This window comes from Gorilla gorilla, chromosome 1 (assembly GCF_029281585.2).
Source record: "Gorilla gorilla gorilla isolate KB3781 chromosome 1, NHGRI_mGorGor1-v2.1_pri, whole genome shotgun sequence".
Taxonomy (NCBI): domain Eukaryota; kingdom Metazoa; phylum Chordata; class Mammalia; order Primates; family Hominidae; genus Gorilla; species Gorilla gorilla.
The window spans coordinates 237069706-237097169 of NC_073224.2; the positions used below are offsets into that span (position 1 = coordinate 237069706).

A 27464-nucleotide genomic window follows, 5' to 3' on the forward strand; every position below is an offset into this window, starting at 1 on the left:
CTGGCTGTTCTGGGTTCCAGGCTTGGAGGAGCACTCTCTGGTTTCTGGACCATCAGAAAACCCAGCCACTGGCCATGGCTGTCCCCTCCTTGTGGGATGGCCCAGGGCCACCCCTGGTCCCCCAGACCCTCTCTCTGTGTCCTGCTCCCCAGGCTGATGGCTGTCTGTGCTCACAGTTAATGGGGTCCCTGGAGGCCCCCGAGGAACATGGAGGTGTCAGCCATGAAGACAAGCTGGTGCTGAGCCGGCTCAGAGGGGGAGATAGGGCTGTGGTGTGTGTGTCCCCGTGTGCCACAGCCTCCCTGGGGCCCTGTCCCTGGGGATTGGGGGAGGGGAGAGACTGGGTGGCCCCAGGGGATGGCTGGAGGGAGGGCTGAGCCTCTGCCATGTGAATGGGGAGGATGACTAGCCTCCTGGGCAGGCTCTGTGCCTGGTACCAGGCTGGGCGGTGGAGGGGGCAGGATGATTTCCTGCTAGGCCAGTTGTGGGCTTCACGCCCTGCAGGCAGTGAGGGCCCGGCGCAGGGGCAGGGCAGGGGCAGCCTCCTATCCTCACATTCCCAGGCCCACGTGGTCTTTCTTGGAGGCAAGGTTGGTGGTGCAGTGGTTGTCCGCTGAGCAGGGCTGGAGCAGCGGGTGTGCCCCGGCGGGTGGACAGAGCACCTGGCACCTGGGCCGGAAGATGCCTCCTTGACTCTCACCCTGTCTGGCTGCCCTCAGGTCCCAGGCTTTGAGGAGCTCTGCCTGGTTTCTGGGTAATCAGAAAACCCCATGCCCAGCGGCCTGCCTGGCTATCCTTTCCCTGTGGCCTTTGGCTTTTCCACACACGTCCCCTATAACTGCACTGAGCCCCTGGAAATCCCCCGAGTACCGCTTCCCCGTGGGAGCCAGTGCCTGCCGGGAGGCCCCTTCTGCCTGCAGTGGGTTGAGCGGGCAGGGCAGGTGCTTGACTTTGGCTTCACTGGCCTCAGTCCCAGGCGGCCCCTTCCGCCTGCAGTGGGTTGAGTGGGTGGGACAGGTGCCTGACTTTGGCTTCTCTGGCCTCAGTCCCTGCGTGACAGTCTGCTGGGACAGGTGTGGCCCCTCCACGACCATCTTGCTATGCTCAGGCTGGGCCACCTCCTCGACAGGACAGCTGGGGAGACTGAGACCGCCTGCAGAATCCAGCCTGTCTTTCAAAGGGCTGACTCTGGGAAGGGGATTCCTGTCTGTGCAGTGAATTGTTTAATTACCAGGTTTGTTCTCCCCCTTCCCTGCCACCCACAAAAGGGCCTCTGTCTTTCTCCTGGGCTAATGCTATCCTCCCTGGCCTTGGCTCTGTGCACAGTGGGGTTGTGTGGCCTCTCCCATGCTGGCTTCACAGACAGCGTGGTCTTTTCATGACATAATTACAGCAGGAGACATTAAGAGGCGGACCCTCCCAGGCATTGCAGGGTGGGGGGCTTCTGTGGGCTCCCCCAGCTGCCCCCGTGCTGCCTGGTGAGTGGGCACCTCAAGTCTTCCTGCCCATAGCACGGACGGCTGTCCAGGCAGCCACTGAGCCCGGTGGCAGGCCACTTCAACACTGTTCAGAGGACGACCAGGCCTCTTGGCTCCCTGTGCCTGCCCCAGGCCGGAGACCCCGTGGCCCCCCAGTCTCCTGGATGGTCTCCTTAGACAGCTCTTCCCACTAGCTGGGTGCGTCAGAGACCTTCAGCCTCCAGGATCCTTTGAGTCCCCTGATCCTTGCCTCGGCCATCCTGTCCCATCCAAATTCCCTGGACTTCAGGGCAGCACTGGGGCTGACCACGGCGTCCGGGTGTGGGGCTGTGCCTGTTCCATTTCACAGATGGGGATACTGAGCCCCTGGCAGTTCTTGAGTTGCTTGGAGTCAGTGATGGACTTGGTATTGGCCTTTGGCCCTTGACTGCCTGCCCAGGGCAAGGCTGAGGGCCTTTGGGAGCCCCGGCTGAGGGGCGGCAGGGTGGTGTCTGGGCATTGGTGTGGCCTGGGTGCCCTGTGATGGGTCCCAGAGGCTGTCCCTGCTTCTTTGGGTCCTGCATCTTTGAAGGAGCCTCGGTCTCCCCCCATGAACAGGCGGCTGGTGGCGGGGGTCTCTAGGGTGTGGGCTGGAGGTGGCTATGGCAGATGGAGTCGGCTGCAGGAGCTCCTTCTGGGAGTGTCTGGGGCTATGGGTTGTGCCCTGGCCTCTGGCAGACCCGTACCGGGCAGCCGCCAGCTGAGTGAAGCCAGGCTCTGCCCACTCGCCTGGAAGCTGCAGTGCCCAGCCTGACAGCTCTCATGGGCCACACTGAGGGTTTGGCATGTTCTTTTCTGGGTAGAGGCTAGGCCAAGTTGCATGGAGCTGGGGTGCAGACCTGCACCCTGTGAACACGCTCTGCAGGCCCTTGTGGGTTCAGGCTGTGTTTGGCTGGTGGAGGGAGCAGAGGGGCAAACCTCACCCACAGGGCTTCTGTAAGGTGCAGAGGACACAGGTGTCCCCTGCTGTGCTCACGGCCCATCCTGCTGATGTAGAGAAACCCACCGTGAGGAGGGGCTGAAGGGCTGGCCGGCAAGGTCATAGGACACTGGCTGGCATCCAGGGCAGGGCATGGGGGCAACAGAGGTGGCTCGAAGGGGCCAGGCAGGGGATGGTTTGTGGGTGTCTTTGCATTTGGGGGGCTCTTGGCCTGAGCGCTGGGGAGAGCTGCTTGGGGTGCAGGTGATGGGCCCCCATCCTGAAGAAAGTGGGTACGTGCTGGGACTCCTGAGGAGCCTGCTGGGCCGAGCTGCTGCTTGAGCCTCCCTGTCCTGCTCTAGCCAAAGGGGTGGCCTCCGTGGGCCCCATGAGGGGCCTAGGACCACTACCGAAGCCCCCATGTGGGACCTAGGACCACTACCGAAGCCCCCATTCCCCTGCCGTGTTCCTGGAGGCCAGAGCCCTCAGGGGCCTTGGTTTTTACCCAAGCACACACTGGGTGCACTGAGGGCTAAGGCCCAGTGTGTCTATGACACATTCATGGCAGGTCGTGCACATTTCACCCCCTCGTCACTCCAGGAATCTCTGGGAGCCTCTGCACCCCAGGCCCTGGCTGCAGTAGACATGTTGACGAGTCAAATTGCAGCCTGTGGCTGAGCTGTGGAGACTCCGGGTGCAAATTCCTGGGGAATTCCTGCAGGCAATCCTGCACTCCAGGCCTCTCTGGTGTTTATGGGACGGGTTCTGCCTCCTCAGCAGCTGGGCCCCGTGGCTGGGCCTGTCCCACAGCATGGCAGTGCCTGTGAGACCCTTGGGAAGAAGGGTCCAGGGTGGCGGGCAGCAGCCTGGGGGAGCCCGAGGCTGGTTTCTGGGCTCCTGGCAGGTCTCAGCCACGTAAGTGAGGAAAGAGGGGAGGGGTTTCCTATGCCGAGGTCCTGCCATGAACCTGTCATAGAAACACAGGCCTGTCCTTCTTGCACCAGGTCCCGGAGGACAGGTCGGTGGAGGGCTGTCTCCTTTGAGGTCCCTGCAGCCTCCCAGGCCCCCCTGCCCCCGGCTGGACAACCCCGGCCTGCAGGGTGACGCTCTGGGTCGCAGGTGCTCATAGGGACCGAGGGCCCACGGTGTGATGGCCAAGGAGCTAGGCCAGGCTGGCCATGTCCCCAGCAAACGGGACCTGTGGTCAGAGCCTGCAGGGCTGCGCGGTGCTGGCTGGTAGGTGGCTTGTCCTGGGAGAGCCTGGGGGTGGGGGCATGTCCATGCTGGGGGTGCAGGAGGGATCCCCGCCACATGCAGCCCACGTGCAATCAATAAACACGCAGGGTCTGCAGGTCCCACCTGACCTCTGGCAGTGCCAGTCCACTGACAGCCCAGCTTTGGGGAGCTATGCCCAAGACAGGGGCCTTTGTAGGGAGGGGAGGGTCCCAGGAGAGGCGAGGAGGCAGGGCCTGGGCCTTCTGGAGCTGTGGCCTCAGGGGCAGGTCTGGGCTGGGTGAGCCCTGGCAGGTAGGAAGGGAGGAAGCGTGTCCAGGCCCTGCCCATGTCCAGTGCATCCCTGGGAGGGACCAGGGCTCCATCTCGCCGTGTGGCCCGGCTCCTGCTCACATCTTTGCCTCTAGCACTCTGGCAGGGTAGGTGCCGCGTTGCCCATCTGCCAGCACCATGCGACCAGGGCTGGGGCCCTTCTGGCCACCACAGGGCAGCAGCAGGCCCCAAGTACACCTGCCGCTGGGGTGTGGGGCCCTGGTGGGTCTGGGTGCTACACCTGGCCAGGACGGCCTCACTATGCCTCAGTTTCCGCCCTGGGAAAGCAGGTGTGGTAGTGAGGGCCGCTGCAGGGGGCCGTGGTGAGAGTCAGATAGGACGCTCCGCAGGATGCACTCAGTCTAGCACCCAGTTATTTTTGAGGCTGGAGGAGAGAGGCACTGCTGCCTCCTGAGTCTGGGTGAGCTCTGGGGGCCATCGCTTTGCAGCACCGAGGACCCAGCCAGCCCAGGTGTCTCCTGGGATCCCTGCAAAGCCCCTCTAGGGCGTGCCCTCATGTGCCTGGGCAGCTGACCTGGACTCTGTGGCCTCTCCAGCCCCAGCCATTTCCAGCTGTTTGATGGGGCGCCGGGGGGCTCATAGCGTGAAGTGCGTTGGGGGAAGGGCCCCCAGGTCCCTCTGATGGGCCGAGCAGCTGGTCCTCGAGGTCTGCCTGTGACGCTGCCCAGAGACAGGTGGGGCTTGCTGGCCCTGCGGGGTTCCTTCCAGCAAGGGAACACCCAGGTCTTCCAGAGCGGCCTGTGAACAGCTCGGTTCTTGGCCTGGCTGCCAAAGTGGGCCCCAGGTTGGCCGGCGTCCTGTGCCCACCCTGCCTTAGCGCTGGCTGCCTAGTGCCAACCCTGTTCAGGGAGGCAGATGCCAGGACCTCTGCTGATTTTGCCCATTTTTAAGATTCCTGGGGCGGTACCCATGCCCCCCTTCCCATGGAGTAATGAATGAGGCTCTGCAAGCGAGGGGCTGCGTGCTTCTGGAATCTGTTCTCTGATGTGGCTGCCCCAGGCATTCCAGAGCAGGACCCGGCCCTCTGGCCCGGTCAAGCCGGGGGCCTGGGCAGCATCACTGAGACCAGGCTAGCCAAGAACAGGACAGTGACTACAGGAGAAGGAGGTGACTGAGGTGCTGACAGCCTCCTAAAGTCTCCAGCCGGTGCTGGCCTCAGGGGTCTGCTACCCAGGTCAGCCTCAGGGGTCAATGTCTTCTCTGCTGAGAGCGCTGGGGGAGGTCACCCACCGTGGTGGGATCAGGGCTCTATGAACCTGCAGGGCAGTGGTCCACAGCGGGTCCTATAGCAGCTGACCCTGAGGTCTCAGGGAGGAGGAAGCTGGATCCCCACTGCACCCCGTGAGAGTCCCTGTGCCGCTGGATGTCAGGGTCCACAGTGCCTGCCCTGGACGGAATGCCGAGTGTGGCTGGAGCAGAGTTGGAAGGCACCCGGATGTCCACGCGCACTTCTGTTCTTGGTGACGTGGCCACCTCCACTTGGGAGTCCCCTGCCCTCCTGGGAAACTGCAGTGGGCTTTGGCACACACAGGCCTCTGAACCCCTGGGACAGGGAATCCTGGACAGCCCCATGCCACTCTGTTTAACTGGGCAATTCAGGAGGTTCTTGGACACCGGGCATCCTGGTGCTGTGCCCCATGTCCTACCATGGGGACCGTCCAGGGCCAGGCCAGGCAGCCCCGCACGAAACGTCCTCCTCTCAAGCCAGGCACCAATAGGCTCCTGGTCCTGCTCCCTGGACCCCTCCTGGAAGGGGCCTCCTGCAATCTAGGGGTCCCCACCTCCCTTCTTGCCGCGTGCTCAGGGTGGGGCACTGGCACCCCCTGGTGGCCATGAGAGGCCAGAGCAGGCACCAGGACCCGGGGGGTTTAAGGTCCAGCTAGGAAGGGAACTTGGTGAACTCTGGGGCAGAGTGGGGTCTGGGGATGGGCTCTGCACGTGTGTTTCTCACCCACTGCTGATGCCATCTCGGTGCCATGTCTGATAAACAAAGAGGCGCCTGGGGACGCCCAATTGCCCAGGCCTCGGGGACACAGTGGGAGAGAGGACGAGACCCAGGCAGGGGGTTCCAGGATAAGAAGGGGGTACCTAGGGGGCTTCATTCATGCGTCCATCGCCGGACCCCACTGTGTGCCAGGCCCCGTGCTTGGAACCCACCAGCCAGTCCAGCAAAACCCCTGCCCTCCTGGGTCCGCGTCCTGGTGCTGGGACAGAATTGGAAGGAAAGGTGTAATTCAGCGGTGGTGCCTGCCGTAGAGAATGTCAGGATATGGGGCTGGAGAATGCCTTGGCTGGAGCGGGGCCATGGAAAATGTCAGGATACAGCCTGGAAAATGCCTCGGCCAGAGCGGGACCGTGGTAGTGGGGATGGCGGGGCCTCACAGGAGGGGAGGTCTATCTGTGTGAGGACCTGGGTGGGCCCAGATGGGGGTGAAGGGGGCCCGTCCCCGGCTTTGGGGGAGCCTGGTGCAGAGTGGGTTTGTCCAGTGGGACACTCGCCCCTGTTGCATGGCTGAGGGTTTTAAGGGAGTGGGGGCCGTACCCCTGCTTTGGGGAGCTCCCTCTGGACATTGGAGGTCGGGGAAGGCAGTCCAGTGAGGAGGTTTTGTGGTCACCAGGGGAGATGGTGGTTCTTGCCAGGGCTGGGCTGGTGGCCAGGGCAACCTTAGACCAGCACAGTGGGGAGAGGAGGCCAGTGCTGGGCACAGGAGGGGGAGGTGAAGCTTGGGCTCCAGTAGGTGTGAGGGAAGGAACACGAGTATTAGGGTCACCCCGGCCAGACTGTTCCCTCTCCCTTCCCATGGGTCTTACAATGCAGTCTTTTGTGACCTCTGCACAGCTCCCCCAGGGCTAAAGACAACCCCCCGCTTTACTGACCCCTCCAGTAGCTGTTTGTCCAGGCAGTTACAAGATGAGGTTAACATCTGTTCACCTCGCATAACAAAGCTGGCAAAAAACATCTCTAGGATACAGTCAAGATACCTGCACCCCTGACTCAGCTCCCCCACCCCGACTCAGCCCTCCTGCACCCTCGACTCAGCTCCCCCATCCCGACTCAGCCCTTCTGCACCCCTGACTCAGCTCCCCCATCCCAATTCAGCTCTCCTGCATCCCCGACTCAGCTCCCCAACCCCGACTCAGCCCTCCTGCACCCTCGACTCAGCTCCCCCATCCCGACTCAGCCCTTCTGCACCCCTGACTCAGCTCCCCCATCCCGACTCAGCCCTTCTGCACCCCTGACTCAGCTCCCCAACCCCGACTCAGCCCTCCTGCACACCCAGCTCAGCTCCCTCACCCTGACCCAGTTCCTCGTCCTATAAAGCCCTGCCATAGTCTGTAAGTGGGGCTGCCTCCTCTGCTTTTGTCAGGAGGTAGCCCGGCAGGACTGACAGTAAATCAGCTTGCCTGAACTTGGGTCTACTGGCCTCATTCCTTTCTCGGCTGTCCTTCCAATTATCCCTTGCAACGAGCAGTTGCTGTTTGTGCCTATGCCCAGGAGGGGCTGGCCTGGCAGGACAAGTGCCCTCAGGTCGCAGGGTTTTGCCATTGCCTTGGGAAGGGGCAGGCTCTGGCCTCTCAGGGCACCTGGCAGGTCTGACTTTCCTCCCCAGACACGCAGACACCACAGGGCCTGCGCCTCCCACACTCGGGTGTCTGTGCCAGCCTCTCCATCTCAGTGTTCCCATCTGTAGAATGGGAGCAGGACTTGCTGACCCCAGGGCCTCCTTAATTCAAACAACCTGAACATCAGCCTCGTCTCTCTTTCTTAGGGGTGTCAGGGGAGCCAGAGGGGGACTCTTTGCAGAAAACCATAGAACCGACGCCAAACCCAGCTCATGAGTGAAACATTCCTCACTCCATGTCCATCAGCAAAGTGCATTCTTCCAAAATGTCTGCTGGCCTTTCCCGGGTGCCAGGCACGATCGGGGGCTGGCCACACCATGGTGGCCAAGCAGGCATGGCCTGTTTTCAGGGACCTACAGTCCAGTGGGGAGGCAGACATCCCCTGCCCCAGCTGTGACTCCAGCTACAACAAGGGGACGGACCTGTAGCTGGGGCGTGGCCTGGTCCGTGGACAGGGCAGGTGCTCTGGGCGGTGGGAGGCTCTGTCCACCAAGCCCAGACACCTGGGCTGCCATAGGTGCCAGGCATGGGGCTTGACTCTGGGGCCTGCAGTGCCCAGCCTCGTGGCCATATGTGAGTGACAGGGAGATGGGCTTGGACCCCGGGAAACCATGGTCTTGATGAAGGTTTGGGCAGGTGGGACAGGCCACCTACAAGGTGCAGGTGCGATGTGTGTGACTCACTGTGAGGGGCCTGCGCTGGGCTCGCACACAGGGGGCGGGGGCAGGGCTGCTCAACAGAGCAGGCAGCCTCCAGGGAGGGACCCTTGTACTGGACCAAGAAGGGGTGTGGGCAGGACCAGCAAGGGGATGACAGCAGTCCAGGACGGGGGCTGCCTCGGTGGGCAGAGAGGTGCCTGAAAGCCTTCCTCCAGCCATGGCCTGGGGGTGCCTGAGGACAGCCCACTGTCCTTCCTGGGGGTGGGTGTACAGAGGGGCTGGCCCAGCAAGGTCCTCACCTCCACTGTCACCAAGGCCCTGTCGGGAGCTGGCCCAGAGGGAGGTGTTGCTGCTGGCCTTGAGTGCTGGACGGGGTGGTCTGGTCGAGGGGCTGTTCAGTAGGTGCTTGACCAACAGAGGCTCGAGCCTGTCCAACCCTTGGTTTCAGACCGGAGAGATGTGAGGGTTTGGCTGGTCCAGCCTGGTAGTGGCTCTCCGACCTGGGGGGTTCCCAGCGAGGCTCCAGCCCACCCCTGGCGGGGGTCTGAGCTCTGCTTAAGGAAATCATAGAAAAGTGCTGAGCCCCAGATTCTTATTCTTCTTGATCTGCACTCAGAGGCTGAGCCAGAGGCGCAGGGAGTGTCACAGCCCGTGTCCAGACTGACGGGGATGCCGGGGGCCAGGCCCTCTGAGCCTCTGGGTTCCTTCCTGTGGGTATTGACTATGCGAGGGTTTGGGGATCTGGGTGGACCCCACGTGAGTCAGAAATCAGTGCCCTTGGGGGAAAGACAAAGACAGAGAGGGAGACACAAAGAGAGATGGAGAGACAGACAAAGAGACAGAGAAACAGATATTGAGAGACAGCAAGAGACAGAGACACAGTGAGAGACCGGGATGAAGAGAGACAGAGAAAAAGACAGAGACAAAGAGACATAGAGATAGAAAAAGACAGAGATGGAGAAAAAGAGATAAACACGCAGAGAAATAGAGACACAGAGAAAGGACAGAGAGAGACACAAAAAGAGACAGCGACACGGAAATAGAGCGGCTGAGAGACACACAGAGGAGAGGGCGGAGAGACTGCCTGGCTCGCCCACACCAGCCCCCTACCCCTACCCCTTACCCTTGGTTTGGGGCAGCCGCTAAGCGTGGCGCTGGCCTCCCACCAGCACCGCCAAAGAATGAAACGTCCCAGGAACTCGGCCACGGAGGGGAGTGAAGACCTGGATCTTTGGGGGAACCAAGGAATGTTCTTGGCTTCCTTCCTTTGACATTTTGTCTCATTTTCTGGGAAACAAATGGGAATGAAAAGCCCCCTCCCACGTTTTGGAGGCTGGTTTGTAGAAACAGGACAAACCTGGTAACTTCAGAGTAAGCAGAGAAACTGTCAGAAGTCAGGAGAGCGAAGTCAGACGGCCTGGCAGGACAGGCTTCCCTGCTGTGTGCCCCACCACCCCACCCCGTGTTTTCTGTTGCTGCTTCTGCGTTTCTGGAAGAGGCAGCTTTCCTAGGGCACACCCAGGATGCGGGCGGGAACGGTCTTTGTCATCAGCCGCACCTGACTTTGAATCCAGACCTGGCTCCTGGGCCTCCCACAAGCTCCCCCGGGTCTGTGACTCTGTCCCTGCGGGGTGCATGGTCCCCGACCATCCAGGCCTGGTGTCTGCAGGAAGGGTCTCTCCACCAGCAGTGATGGTGAGGGCGTTGCATCCTGGGCTGATGGCAGAAGATGATGGGGCCCTTCTGGTCCAGCGGGGTGACCCCACTTCTGGAAACAGTGTTAGTGACTTCTTCACCCTGGGGTCCTGTGTGGGAACCTTCAGGGCCTCCCGTTGCCAACTTGCCGGCCCTTCCAGATGCCTGAGTCCCTCTCCAGCTTTGGTCCCCAGGGGGCTCCTGGCTGGACAGGAAGCTCTGAGTGCCCCCGTAGGCCTTGCTCCTCAGCTGAGCGTGGAGGGGCCCTCCCTTGCCCATTGCCTAGAGCTCAGCTCAAAGCCTGCATCTCCCCCTTCCATCAGCCTCAGGTCTGCGTGCAGCCTCCACCCGACCTGCCGTGCCGCCTCCCCTTGGAAAGGCCGTCTCTCCTGCCAGCGGGTCCTTTACCCTTGTAGTATCTCCTGCCAGAGACCAGGGCAGACTTGGGGCAGAACCTTCAGCTTCATGTGACCCAGAGACTCCTGTATGCCTGGCTCTGGGAGTACAGAAGGGCCTAGAGCTGACCCCTGCCCTCCGAAGCCCCTGGGGCACTAGATGGATGTGTGCCAGAGGGTAGTAGAGGCCTGGGGGTAGAGCCCAGCACCCCCTTCGCGTAGAGACCTGGGAGACCAGCCCAGCAACCCCCTCGCGGCCGACGCCTGAGGCTGTTCCTGGCTGCTCTGGTGGCTGCCAGAGGGGACTGCCGGGTGACCCTGGAAATCCAGAGTGGGTGGGGCCTGTCTGACCGTTTCTAGGCGACCCACTCTTGGTTTCCAGGGTTGCCCTGGAAACCACAGATGGGGAGGGGTTGATGGCACCCAGCCTCCCCCAAGCCTGGGAAGGGACCCCGGATCCCCAGAGCCTTTCCCTGCCTATGGAGCATTCCTCTTGGAGAACAGGGGGGCCTCTCAGCCCCTCAATGCAAGTTGCTGAGTGAGGACAGCAGTCCAAGGCCACACACTGCTGGGAAAGGCCACACCGTAGAGACAGCAGAGGTGCCAGGGGTGAGGAAGGAGGGAGGAAGGGGTGAATAGGCGGAGCACAGAGGATTTTTAGGGCAGGAACTCCTCTGCGTGATCTTACAATGGTGGATCCAGGCCATGAGACACTTGTCCAAGTCCATGGAATGCACAGCCCCTAGCAGGCCCTGAAAGGAACCCTGGACTCAGTTAACAACAATGTGTCAACGTGGGCTCGTCCGCCGTACCAAGCGGTCATTCCAATGGAGGATTGAATGATACAGAAAATTATGTGTGTTGGGAGAAGGAAACTCTGTACTTTCTGTCCAGTTTTTCCATAAGCCTAAAAGTGCTTTAAAAAATAAAATCTATTAGTTAAAAGAAAAAAAAAAAAGCCCAGCCTTCTTTGCCCTCTGGGACTAACCTTGCCAGGCCCTCTCCTGCCCCGAGAGCACCTCCCCACTCCCAGGAGACGGGCTCATCGTGTTTCCTTTTTTTTTTTTTTTCTTTTATTTTGAGACGGACTCTCATACTGTTGCCCAGGCTGAGTGCCATGGTGTGATCTCGGCTCACTGCAACCTCCGCCTCCCGGGTTCATGCCATTCTCCTGCCTCAGCCCCCCGAGTAGCTGGGATTATAGGCACTTGCCATCATGCCCAGCTAATTTTTTGTATTTTTAGTAGAGACGGGGTTTCACCATGTTAGCCAGGCTGGTCTTGAACTCCTGACCTCGTGATTTGCCCGCCTCGGCCTCCTGAAGTGTTGGGATTACAGGCTTGAGCCACCGCACCCGGCCGGGCGAGTGCTTATTTTGGTGCTTTCTTGCTTGGTGCATGTCCAGACGCCTCCTTTCCTGTGTCTTCCGCAGAGGATGGCTCTGCGCTTTCAGTGTCTGGGCTTCATACTCCCACCGTCCCACTCCCAAGCCACTGGGTTTGTAAGTGTGATTATCACAAGTGTTTGCAAGTAGACTTCTTTTTTTTTTTTTTTTTTTTTAAGAGACAAGGTCTAGCTCTTTGTCCAGGTTGGAGTGCGGTGGCACAGTCATAGCTCACTGCAGCCTCAAACTCCTGGGCTCACATGATCCTCCTGTCTCAGCCTCCCAAAGCACTGGGATTATAGGTGTGTGCCACCTTGCTGGGCTGCAAGTTGATGTTTGAATGGTCAAATGTCGAGGTTCCTAGTGGTGTGAGGAAGCTCTTCTGTTGCAGGACCAGTAACCTAAATTAGGAGGAACCACCCCATGGTAGGTAGTAGTTTTGGAATGACTTCTCAGGGCCTGAGGTTTAATGACGGGGCAGGTGGCTGCCATGCCGAATGGCCTTAGTGCACTGCAGAGGCCCCCAGGGTTCCTCCTCCAACCACCTTGCAGAGTGATCTGCCTCCCAGAGCTCCCAGAGCTCCCAGTGCAGAGGGAGGGGATGAGTGATGGAGAAGAATCTTCTAAGATATTCGGTTTTATTTTTCATTTTTATTTTTGTTTGTTTTGTTTTGAGACAGGGTCTCACTCTGTCACCCAGGCTGGAGTGCAGGGGCACAATCATGGCTCACTGCAGCCTTGAACTCTTGGGCTCAAGTGATCCTCCCCCTCAGCCTCCTGAGTAGCTGGGACCACAGGCACCCCATTATGCCCAACCAATTTAAAAAAAAATTGTAGAGATGGGGTCTTGCTGTGTTGCCCAGGCTAGTATTTGTTAGAAACAGGTGCTCAGCGCTGCAAACAAGAACCAGTACTTAGACCAAAAATTTCTCAGCAAGGCAACTTTACTTCTCAGCAAGGCAGAAGGGTACTGCTCGCATCCATCACGATCGCAAGAGCACACCGAACAGAGAAAGGAAGGGGTTTTTATCCCTGACGCAGTTCTGGTTTCTGTGTTTTTCCCCTATTGGCTGCAGTTGGAGCGCACAACCTAAGCTGATCCCAGTTGGCTTAGAACTAAACTCTTTCCAAATAGGGAAAACGCATGTCTTGCGAGCAAGAAAAAGGGAAGTGGGGGCAAGAAGGGGGTAGGGTTGATTTACAACCTTACAACTTATGAGCAGGAAGTTGAGTCTTTGAAGAGGACCTTAGTTGTCCCAACATATTGAACTCCTGGCCTCAAGTGATCCTCCTGCCTTGGCCTCCCAAAATGATAGGATTACAGGTGTGAGCCACCGCACCAGACCTAGATGTTCAGTTTTAGAAGAAAATTAGAAAGGAGGTCGACACAGTCACATGTACATTTATGCATGACCAGTTGGTGGAGTGGGAGAGAGAGGAGGGGACGAGAGAGGCAGGGACAGTGGCACTGCACAGTCCTCAGAGGGGAGAAAGGAGAAAAGCTGGTCAGGCAGTTTCTGGAGCTGTCACCTCGGTGACATTGGACCAGGACAGCTGGGTGATGTGTGTCCTGCAGGCAGTGAGTGCTGAGGGTCTGAAGGAGACTCTGAACTTAGCACATCCAGACCATGATCACTGGCCCGGCTGAACCACTGCACGGAGCGGGGAGGGGAAGGCCGGCTGCACCGCGGAAGCATGCTTCCTATGCAGAGGGCTCTGTGTGGCTCCTTTAGACAGCAGACCACCCAAGAACACTCACGATAGGGCTGAGCTTTCGATGTTTGTTTCCCGAGAGCCTGTGGAGACACCCAGCCCTCTTGACTGCTGTGCCCACCCGGACGGCGCTTCACAGATTAGACGGTTTTCCCTGAGCCTGTGCAAACGACGTCTGCCCACAGGCCACTTCTTCTGGGAGGCCTTCCCTGATGTGCCCTTCTGCACTTTATCCCCTGAACTCCCCCTGCTGCCGGTGCTTCCTGGGCCCCCCGTCTCTCCTTGCCAGGGCTGGGCATCCCTCAGTGCTCCGCAGCGCTGGCTGTGGGAGTGAGCGAGGGATGAGCGGGCCCTGTGTCCAGCTCCCTGTGGCCTGTGCCAAGGTGGGGCGGGGTCTGATGGGAATTGGGGTTGGAATGTTCTGGCTACCGCAGGCTGGCAGGGCTTCTGAGCTGCAGGCGCAGAGATAACCGCCCAGCGAGGTGGGCACGTAGCCTGGACGCCGGGCTTGCTTAGATAGTGGCTCCTCCTCAAGACCCCTCCAGGCCAGCCTGGCTGGGCAGGATGCCCTCGCCACCCTGGGAGCCAAGGGCAGCTGCAGCTGGGAGCAGCCTGCAGAGCTCTGCGGGGGAAGCTGGGTTCTGTTTGTTTTTCATGGTAAAGGTTCAATTTTTCTTTTGCTGCCGTGACAAATGGTTAGAAGTGTAACGCTTCAAACAGCACAGATCTGTGATCTCTAGTCGTAGAAGGTAGAATCCCAGCTCAGGTCTCCCTGGGCTTACGCCAAGGTCTTGTCAGGGCTGGTCGCTTCTGGGGACCCGGGGAGAGTCTTGCCGTCTCCCTGCCTTTTCCAGCTTTTGGGGAACTCACACATTCCTTGGCTCGTGGCTCCTTCCTCGTCCTTCCAAGGCAGCAGCACCCATCTCTCCCAGCTGCTGTGATGTCCTTGCCTCTCTCTCTGACTCCGACCTTCCCTCCTGCCTCCCCCGCACCCCCAGCACCCACAAAACTCCCTGTGATTCCACCAGGCCCCCCAGATAAGCCAGGATCGGCTTCCTAGGTCAGGTCGGCTGAGGGGCAGCCTTCGTTCTTTCCACAGCCCTGGCTCCCCTGTACCATGAAGCAGCCTCGCCATCCTCACCCGGCAGGCTCGGCAGTTTTTAACATTCTCCGGTCTGTGAGCGCATGTGGTTGGGACAGGGACATGAAGTACCTGCATCCTTGTGTTTTCACCGGAGCCTCTTCTGCTCTCCAGTGTCCTGTTTTGAAGGATGATGTACGTGCCACCCCTTGTCCACAATGGAGCTCTTAAGCTCCCTGCAGTCTGCTTGGTGGTCGGTCCTATTTGTTTCCAGTGTGTCCCAGCCTCAGGCAGTCACCGGGTCCTCTGTCCTCTCATTTGCAGGTAGTTCTGCTACTGCAGCCTCCGTGACCCGCTCGTGACTCACTGGAGTGGGAAGCAGGCAGAAAACCTGGTGGGCGGCCGAGAGGAGTCCCAGGGCGTCTCTTGCTTTGCCGAGGTTTCTCCTACCCCTGCTGGCTGTGGCTCCGTGAGGAGGTCCCGGGCCAATTTGGTTCAGCCGGCCAGCGGTTTTGGATGCGCCACTTACCATGAAACTTCGTGTAATGAGTGTGACGTTGTCACCTCTGGGAGCTCATGGGGGTGTCTTTGTGCCAAGATCATGGAGTTTAATTCTGACCTGGCCTGCGGGCCTCACACAGAGCTCTAGGTTATGTGTGGGGACTCTGCCCCACTCCCCATCCTGGGAAATCCTGACGGGGCTTGGGGAGCAGAGCATGGACTCACAGGGTGGCCCAGCAACAGGGACGTGGTTCACTTAGCACCTGGGCCACAGAAGGCCACTCCTGCTGTAACAGGTGGAGCCAACCCCCAAGGTCTCTGAACCCAGCCCACCTTGGAGAGGGGCTCCCCTGGCCACAGACTCCAGCTGGTTCCAGGGCCAGCCAGGATCCCGTGAGTCCTGGGGTAGGCGGGCAGACTGGAGATGTAGCCAGTCCTAGGTGGACTTGCAGCCACAGTCCCTCCCCCAGAGATGATGGGACAGCTTGAGTTGGGGACTTATTTGGGGCACTTTCTTCTTGGACAGATGCTCAGAAGGATGCCAGCTCAGTCTTCCAGGATACCTCGCTTCCTCGGTTGGGGGCAGGGGCAAGTTCTGCCTTTGCATGCCGCCGCTGGCCCGGCTTTCCAGGTCTTGGCCTGAGACCCCAGGAGGAGCTTCTGGCATGAGCGGCAGCGGGCACCTGACCTGGCAGCCCTGCGGGGCAGGGCGGGCTGGAGAAGGCTCCTTTCGGCCCTGCAGGCTCCTGCTGTTTTACTGACGGGTTCAGCTCCCTGGGGCCCCCTTTGCAGCCATGAGAACCACAGGGGTCTTGGTTCTAGTTGTGGAGGATGGGGGCCGCAGGCCAGACCCCAGGAGCTCTGCCGTCTCCTGCTTTCATTTCTGAGCCGCCCACATTAAACACAGCGCCCTCAGTGCTTACAGGAGTCGCCTTGTCCCGGCTCTCATCCTGCCTGTACTTTCCTGTCTCGTCTGGACATGGGTGGTGGAGGCCCAGAGCGGCTTGGGGGTCAGCCACACCCAGCGGCCTGAGGCCATGCCAGCCTGGAACCCGGCCCTCAGGGCCTCTGCCCTGCCTTTGGGCACCTGGCTTCCAGCTGAGCATGGGCGGAGGCGCAGGGAGAGGCCTCCTGCAGCTCACACCCTCCTCGTGCCCAGCTCCTCCTGCTTGCTGTCTTTTTGGGCAGAAGAGGTCACTTCTTGGCCCTGATCCATAGCCCTGGGGGGCGGGGGGTGGATGGGCAGTGGGGACCACCTGTGCTTCTCTCCGGCCAGCAGGCCCCGTGCGTGGGGTGTTGCCCTGGTGGGATCCGGGCTTTGGTCTTTCCTGCTTTCTCCCATTGCCCTGGACAAGAGGGTGTGGCTGGGTTCCAGGACAGGAGAGGGCCGGGCAGGGCCTGGGATCAGCCCTTGTCCCACTCCCCTGCCAGCCGCCCTGTCTTTTCCCTGAGGGAGCTGGAAGAGGCCAACCCCCAAATCAGTGGCCCTAGCCTCCACACTGTGGTTTCCAGAATAGTGGCCCCACGATGTCCACAGCCTAATCTCAGGGACCTGTGACCTTTACCTTGAATGGCAACGACTTTGTAGATGTGATCACTTTCAGGAATTTGAGATGGGAAGGTGGCCCTGGGTTGCCCAGGTGGACCCTGAATGCTGTCACTCATGTTCTCATGGAGGGAGAGAGGCTGGCACAGGAGAGGAGGGGCAGCGGGACCTCAGAGACAGAGGCTAGAGTGAGAGGATCCGGTTGTAGGAGAGGCTCTGGAGCACCTGCCTGGGGGGCCAAGTCATTCTCACTTTGGACTTCTGGCCTCTAAAACTTTAAGAGAGGCTTCTGTTGTTTAAGCCACCTGGTTAGTGACACTCTGGTACATCAGCCCCAGGAAAGGGATATAGCTGCCTCCTGTAGTAGCTGGGACCCTGGGGCCCTTACCTGACTCCAGGTGAATTACCTGCCCCTCTTCCCCCAGGCTGAAGCCACCCTCCCCTCTCACCGGGACCCCTGGAGTGCCGTCCTCCTCCCGCCTGGCCTGGCTGGGTCCCCACCCCTTGTTAGACCCCGCTGGCTTTTCCAGTGTCCCTGCCATCCCCCAGCGGCCCTCTCTCGGAGCTGCCTGGTCTGGGCGCTGGTTGATGCTCCCAGCCCAGTGTTGCAACCCAGAGTCCTCACCGTCTCCTCCTGAGGTGTCGTCTTAGTGCCCCTGCCCACGGCATGCAGCAGGGTGCACGGCAAGGGGGTCACGGTGGCTGCCGGGGGTGGGATGGGGTGCATGTGCTCTTCCCCACCCCAAGTAGGCGTTCTGGAAGCAGGCACCAAGCTTGTTCCCCGCAGGACACCGGGAGGCGTGTGGGCCCCACAGAGCAAGCTCGCACAGGGCCCCCCGCTTGTCCCTGCCCCTGAGGTGTTGGCAGGGGGGAGCAGCTGGGTTCCAGGCAGAACACTCCTGGGGAGGAAGACCAGGCAGGCCCCAGCCGTGCCACCCACCCACGTCGGCACTTTCTGGTGTGCTGGCCAACGGGGTGCTCCCGGGCCCACCCGTTCCCAGAGGTTGGACCTCTGAGGCACAGCGGGGTGAGAGGCTGCCCACCCCTCCTGAAGGGGTGCCTTTCCAGTGCAAGGCCCCCTGTGAAGCCCCCGATGCCTGCCGCTGCCCTGCCTCTCCTCTGGAGCCACTCGTGGCGGACTCCGGGCCAGCTGGTTTTCGTCAGTGCTCCTGGCTGAGGTTTTGGGACCAGCCCTGACCTGCCTGGGTGACACCAGTACTGCAGGCTGGGAAGATTCGTGGCCTCCCGGCAGGCAGGGCCTCGTAAATCCTGCTCCTGCTGTAGCCTGAGGCCCAGTGGGCGGACTTGGCTCAGGGATCACCATCTCTGAGGACAGCTCCCCTGCCTGGGATGTGGGGCGGCCTCTCTCCCGTGGCTCCAGCCTCTATCCTGCATGGTGAGGCTCCCCCTCCTCGTCAGCTCTTCCTCCTGGGGCTGGCGGGGGGCAGGAGGGTCTCTTGCCTGTGTCCCCATTCCGCCTGTTCCTGAAGACTCTCAGGAAAAGACCCAGCACGCCCAGGGGTAGGCAGCGGGGGTCCTGCTGGAGGCGCCAGGCTCACAGGGTACCCGGAGTACCCTGGGGTGGGGGGAGCTGGGCAGGCTGGCCCCTGGTGGGAAAGCCGATCGGCCGTAGATCCCCATCCTCAGGCTGGAGCCAGGGAGGGAAGGAAGAGGATTGGGGGGGTCAGTGGGGGGCGGGGCATGTGATGGGGCAGCCTGGCTCCAAGGCCCCGGTAGTTAGGCGGAGCTTGGGGCCTCCCTGTACCCTCAGAACAGGGCTGTGCATTACCTTTGAGGCTCCTGGCCACCAGCCCTAGTGGCAGCTAGGTCTGTCTGGAGGGGATTAGGGGCTGGGCACCTCGCAAGATGTCCTTGGGGCCTGGCCGGGCCCTGAGCCTTGGACTGAGCCTGAGCTCGGGGGGGGACCTGGGCAGCAGCATCTGATCTGTCCACTGGTGGCGCCTTGGGATGAAGCAGCAGGCTTACCTGGTGGGGGACTGGAGGACCCAGCTGGGCTTGGAGGGCAAGGTGGCTGCAGAGAAAAGTGGGGGGTCTGGGCGTGGTGGGGGAGCACAGCGGCCCTTTCCCTCAAGCCACCCTGGCAGGCTGTGGCCTCCTCATTTCCAAGGGAGCCTCCCGGGGTTTCTTTTCTTTTTTTAGAGACAGGATCTTGCTTTGCTACCCAGGCTGGAGTGCAGTGGTGTGACCATACCGTACTGCAGCCTTGAACTCCCGGGCTCAGGCCGTCGATCCTCCTGCCTTAGCCTCCGAGTAGCTGGGATGACAGGCGTGTGCCACCACACCTAGCTAATTTGTTATTTTTTGTAGAGACGGGATCTCATATGTTGCCCAGGCTGGTCTCAAAGTCCTGGCCTCAATAGATCCTCCGGCCTGGGCCTCCCAGAGTGCTGGGATTATGGGCGTGAGCCGCCACGCGTGGTCTTACCAGGATGCCTCAGCGCTTTCTTGGCTCTGTCCTAGACCCCAGTCCTGCTGCCCTCCTGGCACCGGGCACAGCCCCAGGCAGCTTGTGTTCCTGTGGGGACCTGGACACCTGCCCTCGCCATGTCCCCACAGCCTGGAGCAGGGAGAAGGCCCTGCCTGGGAGGCTGGCCCTGGTGGGCAGGGTTGAGTGCTAAGGCTCCTCTGTGGCCAGGTTTGCATTCTGTGCCCGGGGCTCAGGGGCATAGGGAGGCTATGTGCTCGTCGGTGGAGTGGCAATCCTGAGGGGAGCCACCGCTGGGGTCCTGAGGGTTGGGTGAGAAAATGCACCCAGAGTTGAGCCACAGTTCAGCGTGTCCAGAGCAGGGGTCCCCTCCTGTGCCTGGGCTGATGGTAACGTTGACTTGGGGACAAGTGTGGTTCAAGGGGCTGGGATTGCTGAGGTCTGGAACGGCCCACCTGGGCACCCAGCAAGGCTTGGTCGAACAGAGGCACCAGAGGGAGCTCAGCTCTCAGGCTTCTGCGTGGAAGCTTGGATTGGGAGGTGACAGGGGTTTTACAAGTGCCGGAGGCTCCCAGAGGGTGGCCTCAGGCAGGGTGATCACCTGAGTGGCTGGTTTTCCTGATGGAAGTCGCAGCCCTGCTGGTTTCTGGATGCCCCCATCCAGCTCCCTCATCTCGGGCTCCCCTGCAGTGTGGTGTGTCTGGGCAGAGGGGTGTGTGGGGAGGGTTGGTGGGGTGCTGTCTCCTGTCCCCTGTGGCTGTGGCAATATAAGTCAGAGCCAGCCTGTGACCACTGAGAGGGTGGGAGCTGGCCCGCATCCTGAGAGCATGTGTTGGGTCTGTGTTGACCTTGTGTCTGGCCAGGGAGGGTTTCCAGCCAGCCTGCTACGGGGTTGTATTGGCCACATGGCCAGTGCCTGGTCCCAGGGGAGGCACTGCCCAGAGTGACGTGTGGAGCTGGACTGGCTCAGGGCCCGATGCTGCCTGTTGACTTGGAATTTGGCGAGAGTTTCTCCTGGTGGAGGCTCCCCACATCCCACCCCTTTGGCCCCTTAGGTCCTGTCGTCCCCAGCAGCCTCTCCCAGAGTGATTCATGCTGGCTGAGACCCCTGGGGTCTGCACGCAGGAGCAGGCTGACACCAGCTGCTCCATCCCCAGGTGTGATCCTAGGAAACACTTTGTCACCTGCATGGGGCGGGGCCACCCCCAAGCGGAGCCTCTGGTGTCTCACCACCACGGGGGCTGGGTCTGGCAGCCTCACATCTGTGGGGCATCTGGCCTGGTATAGGCCAGGAGGCTGGCATCGCTAGCGGGGAGCTGCCTGGCCACATGGCCACACAGGCCCAGCTCTCAGAGCTGGGAGCCACATCTTCTTCCTCACCTGCCTCACACTCCGGGGCCCCAAGGCACACAGGCAGCTGCCCAGCCCTGGCCGGCTGGAACCTCGGATCCTGGCCCTGTCCACACCTGGCGGCTGATCTGAGAGCCCCACTGTCACACCCGTTAGGGTCTCCTGCCAATGGACCAGCACACGGGGAAACTGGCTCCCCCAGGGTAAGAGCACGGGCAGTGGGGGTGTGGGCCCCTCTTGCTCCCCTCGGGTTCTCACTCTGCAGCCTGTGCTTGCTGGATCGGCTGCAAGGGCTGGGTCTTCGGAGCCCTGCCCCGGTTGGGTGGCTGCTGGGCACTTGTGACATTGCAGTCACTGCTGCTGAGTTAGGCCCCTGGCATGGGGCCAGATCCGGCATGGAGCACCCCAGAGGCCTGGGCACGACCGCTTCTTTCTGTATCAAAACTGCTGGAGAAGTGAGGTGCAGAATCCAGTCTTGTGATGACGTTTTTCTCTTTTTTCTTAAATGAAGGTGAAATTCACATTGCATAAAATAACCCCCTTTGAAACATAGCGACCCTTTGTGCATTCATCGTGCTGTGCAGCCATCACCTTTATCTCATTCCGAGACATTTTCCTCACCCTCCCAGGAGACCCCAGACCCGCCAGCAGGTACGCCCCATCCTACACTGTGTGACCTCTCGAGATGGGCTCCTTTCACACAGCACGAGGTTTGAGGTTCCTCCTCGCTGTCGTCCTCCGTGTCTGTCTTCATCACCCGCTGGTGGGCACCCGGGTGGCCTCCCCCTTCTGATGGCTGTGGACAAGTCTGCTGTGAGCGTGTGCACACACCGTGGTTTGAGTCCCTGTTTCTGTTTATCTTGGGCAGGTGCTTAGGGGTGGGACTGCTGGGTCTGTGCCGCCTCTGGGTTTGTCTTGTGTCGGGAGCCGTTACTTTCTGCTGGTAGAAAACTCCCGGGATGGGGAGGGCTGGGGGCATGGAGCCTTCCCCTCACCACCCTTCAGGCTGGACTCACCAGGTGGCATCCACGATCACTTCAGCTCTGGGGAGAGCGGGGACCCCTGGGTTGGGGCTGGCGAGAAGTGAGGGCAACCTTTGTGAGTCTCCAGGTGAAGACTCAGAGCCTAGCCTGGTTCCGACCTTCCACCGCCCACCCGTGCCTGTGCTTGGATCATCCCTGGGAGAAGCTGGAGCAAGGGGCCTGTCTGGTGCCTACGTAGCTGGGCTTTGAGAGGCCTCTGCTCAAGACTCACCTTGTACGGGAAGGCTGGTCAGCCTCCGGGTGGTTCCCTGGGCTGCAGTGTTGCCTAGGTAAATTCCAGGCCATAAGTGACGCCCATAGCCCGAGCTGGAGCCCTTGTGGGGCCAGAGAGCAGGGTGAGCTGTGGGGAGCAGCGGGGCCAAGTGGCCCTGGATATCCCATGCCAGTGTCTTCGGTGAATTGATGGACCCTTCTGCATGCAGTCAACCAATGGGGTGCCTGCCGCCAGCCAGCCCAGACCCGAGCATGACCATGTGCCCCCAGAAGCCCCCAGGCAGCCCCCCATCTTCTCACCTAGACTGGAGCCCTGAACACCCCGGTCCTGGGTTTTGGAGGAAAGAGAGGCTTCTGCTGGCTTTGGGGAGGAGCTGTCACCTACTTCTGGAGCTGAACTTCTCCGTCCTGGGCCCTGGTCTGCCTGTGGCCATGGGGCATCAGCCTGCCTGATGCCCAGAGTTCCAGCCCAAGCCTGAGGGGTTGGGGGAGCCCCAGCTGCCTTGTCGGGCTCTGGCTTTTCTCCTGGTGGCCGGTCCACCGGCAGCTTCTTCAGCATATTCACCCAGGGTCTCCCGCGGCCCTTGTGGGCTTGTTCTGGGCTGAGCATGGGGGCCCCGAGACTAGTGGGGCCAGTCCCCACCAGAGCTTGCATGGTCCGGCTGGGGACAGATCACCCAGCGCGGAGCCATGGGAATGTTAGAGCTCAGCCCGGCCTGGGGTGGAGGCGGCGCCCGCAGGTACCCAAGGCGGGGTCCCAGCCCGCATGGAGATGCTGGGGTTGGGGGCTTTGGGGGAACAAGGGGCGATTGCAGCCTCAGTGAGGGTGACCAGGCAGCGGTGGCTGTCCTGAGTGCCAGACCCTGCAGCCCCTGTGCCAGACCAGGCTAAGGGGCTTTTCCTGTGGGTGTGGGGGGGTCCCTGAAGGCCCCCAGCTGCAGTGGGCTCCTTTCCCCGTGGAGCCTAGCAGGGTCGGGGTGGGGGGCTGTGAGGCTGCCCCGGTGCTGGGGACCTGTGCTCACGTGGCCAGCTGTGTTCCAGGCCTGGGAAGCTGGGGACCCAGCTGTGCCAGCAGCTGTGTGGAAGCTCATCTGGCATCCAGTCCCACCTGCCTGGACACCGCCCTCCCAGCCACCTGGCCTCGAGGCCCGAGTGTCAGGACAGGTCCCAGAACTTGGGTGCCTGCCCCACACCGGAGAAGGGTCTGCTGCTTGCCTGCCAGGGCAGTCTCTCGGGGCGAGGCAGACAGGGGACTCTGGGCACCCTGGCTCTGACCCCTGGCCTTGGCCAGCCTCCGTCTCGCCCTGTGTAACTCTCTAGGAATTCCCAAAAAATTCCCACCATGGACCTCCGCAGGGCTGTGCTGACAGCTGCATTCCAACAGTCCGGAGACGGCTGGCCTGCATTCCGCTTGGCCCGTTCTCATGGGACTGTGGCCGCCCCGAGGCCTTTGGCCCCGCCCAGGGCTCTTCCAGGGCCCGTCCTAAGGAGGTGCAGAGAGAAATGCCCCCGGCACTGGGGAGCTTTGGGCCAGCTCAGGTCCGGAAAGGCCCGCGCTGTGTTCTGTCTGTCTGGGGTGCTGGTGGGAAAGGTCGGCCTCATCTTCTGGGAACAGCACCCTGTGGGCTGGGCTGGTGTCTGGCCATCTGCGTCCTCAGCATGCTGGGGGCTCCACTGGCTCTGAGCCTGCCTCCAGGTTCCGATCCCCATGCAGCTGGGGAGGGCCCGGCCTTTGGCCTCTAGAGTCGGGGGCACAGGGGGCTGAACATTCCTGGAACTTTGGATGGTGCAGCTCAGCAGGGGTGGGTGGGCAGAGGCGCCTGGTCCCTGCGTCACCTCAAGTTGGGTCCCACACCTTCTCAAGGCAGGTCACTTGATTCCCGTCTTCCCTCGATGCTCCTGCCGGCCCAGTCACTTGTGTGGGGAGGCAGTGACGCTGCCTCTGCCCAGGACCAAGTCCTGGGGGAAGTCCTGCTGCCTGAACCAGGCAGAGACGCACCCCGGGAGAACTGCCACATTCCCGCGCCCGCAAAGACGGAGGGCGGGCTAGAGCATGGGCTCTGGGTCCTGGCGGGCTGGGCTCAGCAACATGGTGTGGTGTTCAGGGCTCCTAACCTGCTCTCCAGGCCCGACTCAGATGCCACATGATCCCCAGAGATGCGCCAGGAAGGGAGGATGGGGCCTGGGGCTGTCCCAAGGCGGGAGGGGGTGTTGCCGTGCAGGTGACGGTGAAACTCCTCCTGGCCTCAGAGCCGAGGGAAGCCGGGTTTTTCCTGAAAACCCACAGCTGTGGCAGACCGCTTGACCGGAACACACATGGCAGCCGATCTCTGGGGACTCACAAAAAGGGTGTGGCTGCTTTACGGGAGCAGGGCCACCTCCTCTGCCAAGCCATTCCCAAACGTTGCTCCTGAGAGTCACACCACACTGAAGGCCCGGGGAGAGGCCACCTTCCCTGGGAGCGAGGGAGGGACCCGTTCTGCAGTGCGGCTCCCCTGCTGCTGGGTTTCCACACCCAGGCCTCCCTCCTGCGGGGCCTGTTCTGGTGGACAATGTCCCCTGTGCTGTGGGGAACCCTGAGCCTTATCCCTCTGAGGCCTCGGGTGGGCCGAGGCTGGAGGGAGGAGGTGGCTGCATGGCTGGCACCTCACCTGTTTCTCCCCTCGCAGATGTGGGCGAATGTGCCAACGCCAACGGGGGCTGTGCGGGTTGGTGCCGGGACACCGTGGGGGGCTTCTACTGCCGCTGCCCCTCCCCCAGACACCAGCTGCAGGGTGATGGCGAGACTTGCCAAGGTAGGGCATGGCCCAGCCCACTGCCACCCTGCCTCGGCCTCCTTTCCCAGCCCACTGCCACCCCGCCTGGCAGCCCCCTTCCCAGCCCACTGCCACCCTGCCTTGGCGGCCTCCCTGGCAGCCCCCTTCCCAGCCCACTGCCACCCCGCCTCGGCCTCCCTTCCCAGCCCGCTGCCACCCCGCCTTGGCGGCCCCCTTCCCAGCCCACTGCCACCCCACCTGGCAGCCCCCTTCCCAGCCCACTGCCACCCTGCCTTGGCAGCCTCCCTGGCAGCCCCCTTCCCAGCCCACTGCCACCCTGCCTTGGCGGCCTCCCTGGCAGCCCCCTTCCCAGCCCACTGCCACCCTGCCTTGGCGGCCTCCCTGGCAGCCACCTTCCCAGCCCACTGCTACCCCACCTCGGCCTCCCTAGCAGCCCCCTTCCCAGCCCATTGCCACCCCGCCATGGCAGCCTCCCTGGCAGCCCCCTTCCCAGCCCATTGCCACCCCGCCTTGGTGGCCTCCCTGGCAGCCCCCTTCCCAGCCCACTGCCACCCCTCCTCGGTGGCCTCCCTGGCACCCTCCTTCCCGGCCCACAGGCTGCTCCAAGGGCTCCACTCGGGGTACTCCTTACCCAACTCACTCCCCACTCCTGACATTGCCTCTGTGGGGACTCAGAGGACCTGGTGTTGGTGGGAGGCACCTTGGGGGCCATGCAGGAGGAAGGAGGGGCGGGCAGGGATGGCTCAGGCAAGGCCTGGGGCTAGAAGCATTTGCGAGCTCTGAGCAGACCCTGTAGCTCAGCCCCACCATGGCTGGCAGGCTGGCAGCAAAGTCAAGGACAGACAGAAGGAAAACCCACTGGGAGAGATGGGAACAGATTAGGATTGAGGTGGGGGAGGAGGCCGAGGAGAGTGGCAGTGGGGCCCCAGGCTGTCCCCGTCTCCCACTCACACTCCTTTGCCTGCTCCAGCCTCTGCCCTGGCATCTGACCCTACGGTGGATCTGGGCAGCCTGGCCCCTGGGAGAGTCCTCAGGCCTCTGCTCTGCTGTCCCGGGTCAGACACTTACTGTCATCATCTCCCAGAACTTCCCTTGCCAAACCCAACGCTGTCTCCAGCTGTCCAGCTGCGAGCCGTCTGGAGGGGGGCAGGGGCCAGCCTGCTGGACTTGGGGTCAGGGGAGGTGGGAGGGGCATCTGCTCTGTCTGGGATGTTCTAGAAACAGATTCTGTGTGCTCCTCTCCAGCCTGTGCTTGTGGCCAGCGGGAGGCTGGGGGAGGGGAGAAGCTGCTGTGACCCGCAGGGCCTGGGAGGCTTGGGAGCCCCGGCTCAGTGAGGAGGGAGGGTGGCTCCACCTGGGGCACAGTCCCCGCCAGCTCCCGGACCCCCGCTCCATTCTGGCTCTTGCCTTGGTTTCTGTGAAAGGGGCTTCACTGGGCTGGCAGAAAGCCCCAGAGGCTCCAGGATGAGCCAGGTGCAGGTGGAGTTGGGCAGGATGAGGGGAGGAGAACCCCCTCCCAGACCCGGGATGAGGAGGGGCCCAGCTGCCATGCCTTCTCTCCTGCAGGGCCCCCACCCTTGTCCACTCCAGGTGTGGGATGGCCCCAGGACTTGGCCACCTCCACACGTTGGAGCTGGAGGTTCCGACCCACCGAGGAGCCTGTCCCAGGTGGGACGCAGGAGGCGTGGGGCAGCTTACATTTTCCCCCCTGCGGCTGCCTGTGCAGTCCCTCAGAAGGGTCCACTCAGCCCCCACCCAGGGCTGCTCACCGGCAGGGACTGGGGTGTCAGGGTTAAGACCAGACCCCCCTACCTGGTCTCTGGCATTGTGGGGGGCCTGTGCTGAACCTATTTCACCTCAACCCTGGGGAAGCAGTGCACCCCTCTCGGGCTGGTGTCTCTGGGGCTGGGAGTCCCTGCGGAGGCAGCACGAAGACCCGCAGCGGACACAGGCACCTTCCCTGGCCCCTGAAACTCCCCTGTTGTAACTGACAGGGTGGGGGCCTGTGTGTCCTAGGGAGAGGGCTGGCCCCGCTGCCAAGCCATGGGACACAGGCAGCTTCCTTCTCCCCCAAGATCCTTGTATATGCCCCCCTTTAAAGTGGGGGTGCTCGCCCAGCTGGGGTAGGGAGCAAAGGGAGGGTCACTGTCCGGTGACCCGAGTCATCCTCCCGAGGTCAGCCTGGACCCAGCCCTGAGTGCCACCTGCCCCCTCGGCCACCCTGCCCCCAGCTCCAGATGGGCTCCTCTGCCCCGCTGTTCCCCGGCCCAAGCCCGCTTGTCTCCCCAGTTGCTGCATGGGGTCTGAAACCCCACTCGATGGTGTGTGGGAAGCCCTAGGTCTGCCAGGCCAGGGCTGGTGCCGGGCCTTGGTGGGGCGTGGTGTGGTCTCAGTGCCTGTGGCTGGGAACACCAGGCAGAGCAGAGTGGGAGGCCCAAGACCCTGCTGGGGGGCTGCCTGGCAGGTTCCCGATGCTCCAGGGCTGCGGTGTGTGGAGCACTCCCCAGGCTGGCCAGCGTCTGCTGGTGTCGGGGCCTGTTCCAGCAGCCCCTGCATGAGGACAGGCTCTTGAGGTGACCCAGGATGCTACGTGTGGGGGTCCCTCCTAGGAGGAGCTCCACTGACCCAGGCCGGCCCAGGGAAGCCAACGGAGAGGCCCCGGGGGCCCCTGCACAAAGGCTGTGCTCCGGGGTTGAGAGCCCCTGTTACAGGGTGCAGACGGTGCTTGGGGGCAGAGGGGACAGGTGCCGCCCTGCAGCCCCAGGAGCCCCTGTTCAGGTCTGTGGGCTCCAGAGCCTGGTCAGGCTGGCTGCTGTGATGCTGGGGGGAGAGGGTTAGCCTGACGCCGCTGCGATGCTGGGGGGAGAGGGTTAGCCTGACGCCGCTGAGATGCTGGGGGGAGAGGGTTAGCCTGACGCCGCTGAGATGCTGGGGGGAGAGGGTTAGCCTGATGCTTGGGCCTTCCATGTCTCTCTCAGCCTGGGGTGGTGGTGGGCCCTGTAATGGGGTCCCTGGCAGGTGTGTGTCAGGCCCCG

General features: G+C 61.8%; 1 protein-coding gene and 1 non-coding gene across 13 annotated transcripts in view; both read left to right on the forward strand.

Annotated features, from left to right (window-relative positions):
- Positions 1–27464, forward strand: part of MEGF6 (multiple EGF like domains 6) — a 124270-nt gene that overhangs the window by 40525 nt on the left and 56281 nt on the right. The window lies entirely within an intron of this gene.
- On the forward strand, positions 10666–10776 carry MIR551A (microRNA mir-551a). Its single transcript, NR_106399.1, has one exon. It is a non-coding gene; the product is annotated as a microRNA mir-551a (primary transcript).